Source organism: Lemur catta, chromosome 9 (genome assembly GCF_020740605.2).
Source record: "Lemur catta isolate mLemCat1 chromosome 9, mLemCat1.pri, whole genome shotgun sequence".
Lineage (NCBI taxonomy): Eukaryota > Metazoa > Chordata > Mammalia > Primates > Lemuridae > Lemur > Lemur catta.
The window spans coordinates 95570799-95577112 of record NC_059136.1 but is presented as its reverse complement, the minus strand read 5'-3'; the positions used below and the strand labels follow the sequence as shown (position 1 = coordinate 95577112).

General features: G+C 35.6%; 1 non-coding gene across 1 annotated transcript; it reads left to right on the top strand.

The window, feature by feature from the left end:
• Nucleotides 1–988: 988 nt before the first annotated feature.
• Nucleotides 989–1095, top strand: LOC123645291. Its single transcript, XR_006737484.1, has one exon. It is a non-coding gene; the product is annotated as a U6 spliceosomal RNA (small nuclear RNA).
• Nucleotides 1096–6314: the final 5219 nt, after the last annotated feature.

Sequence of the window (6314 nt, the reverse complement as noted above, 5' to 3'; positions counted from 1 at the left end):
TCCAGGAACCTGCGGCCTCCCGGCCACACGTGGCCCTTCAGACCCTCAAGTGCGGCCCCTCGACCGAATGCCCAAACTTCACAGAACAAATCCCTTTATTAAAAGAGGTGGAGCAGAGAAAGATGAAGCTTTTCTTGACTCCTTTGGTGCTTCAAAAAGAACAATATTGAAATCAGAAGGCGGCAGTTTCCCCACCCCTGAATGCATTATATTCTCTTTATACTTGGCCCAAAGGCTTTAAAGAAGGAATTAAGATGCTGTAAATTGTTCATTCAAGAGCAAAAGGCCCATGTAATCTTTTAGTCACCGCTTATCTTGAGCACCACAACTTTCACCAACAAAAAAGTTATTTGGCATACTTTATTCTAATTAGTGAATACATTTTTTTGGTGCAGATATTAGTAAGCTACTACCCACTAGCCATTGCTACAGTAAATTTTTGATACTTGAAATGCTACCTAACCACTTTTGCTATGTAGATGAAATATAATTTGCACACAAATAATCATCACATAGACACTATAATATTGCAAGCACTGACATTTTACAAATGTCAACTATTTGGTATGGAGTTATTTTAAAATTTCTTATAAACCTGCCCATATTTTAAAATGAAAAGGCTTAAATAGCTTTCAGAAAAATCCTAAACATCATCAAATCTTATTTGAAAACCTACAGGAGTATAATTTCAACAAGCAAAAAAGCATTAGGAACACTTCACCCCCCAGTTTCTTTTTCATTATCTCCTGACTATTAGCATGGTATCGCTCGGTGCCACTGTGTGCAAACACAAGTCCAAGTGGGAGACTGAAATTTTTAGTCGTTGCTTAGGAGATGGTTATCCACGTGACTTAAAATATATCTACATTGACTTTTTAACCAACCCAAAAACCAAAGACCGTAAAATTGCATAGAAAATCCACAGGGTCCCAAGAATTTGTTTGAAGTTTCCTAAGACCCATGAATCCTACTTTGAAAAACATGAAACGTGCTTGCTTCGGTAGCACATATACTAAAATTGGAACGATACAGAGAAGATTAGAATGGCCCCTGCGCAAGGATGACACGCAAATTCGTGAAGCGTTCCATATTTTTTCTGGAGAATGGTCATGCTTGAAGGTGCTGACTTGGGGAGGTGGGGGGTGAGGGGAGGGGATGGAGGTATGACTACATGGTGAGTGCCAGGCGCACTGTCTGGAGAATCGACATGCTTGAGGCTCTGACTCAGGGCGATGGGCGGGACATGGACAATGTATATAACCTGAGCTTTTGTACCCCCATGAAGAGCTGAAATAAAAAAAAAAGAAAAGAAAGAAAAACATGAAACAATTCCTCTGCCAGCATATGTGAAATCCAAAAGGAGAACTGAAGACTCGGGCTGATCCTAGAAAACCATATCATCTCAAAGCTATCCAAGCATATGAACTTATTCAATCTGCCTATAGTTCTTCTGCCTTCAAGTAGTTCCCTGGAGTGCAATGAAAATATAAGTATACTTTGCATCCAGTGGAATCTGGCCAAGAAGGGCGACTATTTCTTATAAATGCTAAATAAAATGCCAAACCTAAATTGCTAAGATTGAAAGTGAATTCAAATGAACCAAAAAAAAATTTAAGTGAACCAGTAAGTGTCCTTGATTGGAAATGAGTTCATTTGAAATTTTAAGTGGATTGCTAGAGGAAAAAAATTTTGTGAAGAAACTTCATTCACTGCATTATCTGAATCTATTGAAAAATATTTTGCTCATCCTATCCATATATTTCCACTTAGTGAGAGTAAACATAGTGAATACTTCCTATTGTAGACTAGGACTGATACTATTACAAAGAGGAGGATATCTAACTTGATAATAAACTGTACTTCCAGGAAGACATAAAATAAAAAGAATGCAGGAATTTTTACCCTCACCAACGGTGCTGAAAAATCGATGAAGAAAGTTTGCTCTATTTCAGAGAAGCCTGGAAAAGTTTAACATTGTACTAGGTCATCCACAAAACTGGATGAGGTTTCAGAGGATCTTTAGATTCAGTATTTGGTTCAGGACTCTGGGACAATTTCCATATTACCCCAAATTTATCCAAAGCCAAGAAATCTATATAAAGAATTGAACATACTCCAGGGTTATGTCGGAGAGCACAAAGTCATTTGTTTTGTAGCTTTAACTTCTATATTAGACTTTTGTTTCCTAGGGTATATTAAGTGATTGCATGAGATTTACTTGTTTAAATCAATTGCTCAATGGTATAAGATATCATAAATAAAAATCAAGTTGCTCCAAAACACTACACTCAATATATAACAATGTTGTAATGTATAGATTTTTAATGTAAAAGATCAGTTTTAAAACTGTTCTAGTTTTTCAGTATTAATGTAACAACAATCAATAGTATATACATGAGTGTGTATATAAAAATATGTATATAATTTTTGATCTACCAGTGATCAAGACTGATAACTGTTGTAATTACACAGGAAATACATACAAATGATCGAATTCTGTCCTATGAGTCATTTGTTTGTTTGGTTCTGTAACAATCTACCTAGAGTCAGGTGTAGATCTTTCTCTGCTATAATTGCATTTTTTCTCTCGAGACTTACAGAAATAAAGAAAAAACCTCTAGTTTTCCCGAATACTTCTTGGTGATCCAAGAAGTTCTGATTGTGTCCTTGATCTTAAGAGCTACCCGAAGAGTATTAAGATGGCTTTTTCTTATGAGATATTGGGGCAACTCAAATCTGTAAATATGTCTCTGTCGGTGTCAGTTTAATTGAAAGCTGCCTTCACCTATGGCCAGTTTGAATGTGACTGCATTGGGATGAGAAAAGAGACCATTTTCTCCCAATCACTCTGTATCTTCTCTAGAGGTTGCTTCTCTGTTCCATGAGAGACTTAATAGTTATGTATGTTATGGGCAATGTAAAAATGAGTGAAATCCTGACTAAATGTCTACCGCCACCTATTGGTAATGAAGTATATATACATTCTTGGTGATCGACATTACTGCTAACGAGGGAGCAGAAGTGATTTTGATGAGTCTTCTAATTTATATGTCCATATGCATGCTTTATGATGACTATTATATTTAAATATTGGTAATAATAAATATGGAATTCTTGTAAGTTGTGTTTTGTATAATTTAGTGTCACAATACCCCTAAAGCAGTACATGCAGTGACAATGTATTTTCAATAGTAAAAAGAAAAAGAAAAATTCTAGAGTACAAGGAAGAAAAACATGACATTGTCACATGTTCCTTTTTATATTGTCTTGAAATACATATTGTCACCTACACACAAAGTATCCTGAATGTACTCTGTATCTTTTGGAACGGTTTTTGGATTATTTTCCCCTGACATTTAAGAATTTGAAATAATAAAGTTATTTAAATTCAATTACTTATCTGTGCTAAGAATGAACAGGCAACAAACGGTGCTGAGATAACTAGATTTCCACATGTAAAAGAATAAAGGTAGACTCTTACCTCATACCATAAAGGACACTTAACTCAAAATGGATCAAACACCTAAACAAAATGTGGTATATACATACAATAGAATATTATTCAGCCTTAAAAAGGAAGGAAATTCTGACACATGCTATAATATGAATGGACATTGGGGGCATTATGCTAAGTGAAATTAGCCAATCACAAAAAGACAAATTCTGTATGATTCCACATATATGAGGCAGTCAAACTCACAGAGACACAAAATGGAATGCTGGTTGCCAGTGGCTGGGGGTGAGAGGAATTGGGAGTTTTTCAACACGTATAGAGTTTCATTTGGGGAAGATGAAATAGTTCTGGAGATGGATGGTGGTGATGGTTGCACAACAGTGTGAATATAATTAACACTGTTGAACTGTATGCTTAAAAATGGTCAAGATAGTAAATTTTATTTTATGTATATTTTACCACAATTAAAAAATGAATAGAAATTTTTTAAAATGGATGAAATACTGAAATGTAAGCTAAAACTATAAAATTCATCTAAAAAACAGGCATAAATCTTCATGATCTTAGATTAGACAATAGGTTCTTAGATCTGACACCAAAGCACAAACCTTCAAAGATAAAACAGACTTCATAAAAATTAATGATTTTTGTGCTTCCAAGGACATCATTAAGAGAGTGAAAACACAACTGGGGGAAAACATTTGCAAATTATACATCTATCTCATAAGGAACTCGTATCTAGAACATAAAAAGAACTCTTACAGCTCAATAAAAAGACTAATAACCCAAGTTAAAGCAGAAGAAGAATCTGAACAGACATGTCTCCAAAGAAGATATACAAATAGCCAATAAGCACATGAAAAGCTGCTTGGTATCATCAGTCATTAGGAAAATGCAAATCAAAACCACAATGAGATACTGGTTCACACCCACTAGCAGGATGGCCATAATCAAAAAGGTAGATAGTAATAAGTACTGATAAGGTTATGAGGAAACTAGAACCCTCCATACACTGCTGGTAGGATTTTAAAATAGTGCAGTCACTTTGGAAAACAGTCTGGCAGTTCCTCACGTGGTTAAACATAAGAGTTACCACCTGACCTATCAATTCTATCCAAGAGAATTAGAAAGATAAGTCTACACAAAAACTTGTACACAAATGTTCATAGCAACATTATTTATAATAGCCAAAAAGTAACAACAAGCTAAATGTCTATCAACTGATGAATGGATAAATAAAACGTGGCATAGCCATACAATGGAGTGTTATTCAGCCACAGAAAGTTACGAAGTACTGATAAATGCTACAGCAAAAATGAGCGTTGAAAACACTGTACTCAGTAAGAGAAGTTGGTCAGGAAAGACCTCATATCGTATAATTCCATTTCTGTGAAATGGCCAAAATAGGCAAAACTATAGAGATAGAAAATAGGTAGTACTTTCTTAGGGCCAGGTTTTCGGGTAAATGAGAGGTGACTCGTACAAGTTTCTTTCGGGGGTGATGAAAACATTTTAAAATTAATGGTTGCAGATATCTGTGAATCTACTAAAAACCATTGAACTGTGCACTTTAAAAGAATGAATTGTATCATATGTGAACTGCATATCAGGAAACAGTGAATGGGCCAACACTAGATCTGCCATCAACTTGAGATGTTGGTTAAAAAGCAGCTTTAGAATGGGCAAGACTAGAAAAAGTGAAAAGTTATACACCCTTTATGGTATTAAGGCATATAAAAAATTATTAGTATTTAGATTTAATGAATGGGAGGTTATTGCAGTGCTTTATTTACAGTAAATAATCTCTGCTAAAATTAAAAACATACATTGTTCTTGTCATTCTTTATCTCCTATACTCATTCTTTTCAGCAAACAGCATGAACAAACATCTTAGATCTAGAAATTGTCCCCCAGCTATGACTCTGGCTCCTCTTCCTGCTACTGCTTTTTGTATATGTTAATTTCCTAAATGCAAAAGCTGTTATTTTCATTCATAATGTTAAAGATACCCTTAGGTAAACTCATTTAAAGAGTCTTGATTTTCACATCCTTCTTCTTCAGGCAAAGCTTAAGAAAATCCCTAGGGCTAGTCTTTCCCACCTGATCTTCACCTGGTCTTAGGAGCACCTGGGTGAGAATCCCTCCTGGATACCAGGTAAAAATGCACATTCATGGAAGTTACCACCAACCTGCAGTGCCCCCAGGTGATTTTTATACACACTAGAATGTGATGGGTTTAAAAATATTCTTCTTTCCTGCCTCATCAGAAGTGGGAGTTTTGAAATCTCATTGCCATATAGAGAATTAGAGCCTAGAATGTGAAAACTGAAAGGCACCTAAGAGTTATCTAGTGCAACCCCCTTATTCTGTGGAGGAAGAAACAGGGTGATTAGCCCAAAGCCTTACAGATAGTTAGTGGCACAGCACAAAACATGGAGCTGGGGTGTTTTGATACACAGAGCAGTGCCCTCAGCTTAGTTTGGGCAGAATTAGATTGGTTGGGCACCACTGAAGTACATACTACATCCATCCACTATTAGACAGAACCTCCAATTTTATTCATAGTTTTAAATACAAACAGGGTAATCCAGAGAAAAGAGGAGGGAGCTAGCCTGAGAAAGGGTTACCACAGAGGTGAATTTTAAAATGCTCTCTGCCACGGCTCTTCCACATTTACCCAAATAAATTAGCAGTATACTATTTAGTCTCTAGAAAGCTCTGCATCCTGTGTTTTTAAATATTATTTATGTATGTATGTATGTAAGAAAGCTTGTTTCTATATTTGTAGAGTTGACTATTCCCATTTTCATTTTGGGCACTTATGTCTCCCTATTAATATTAAGACTTTTCTCAATGTTAG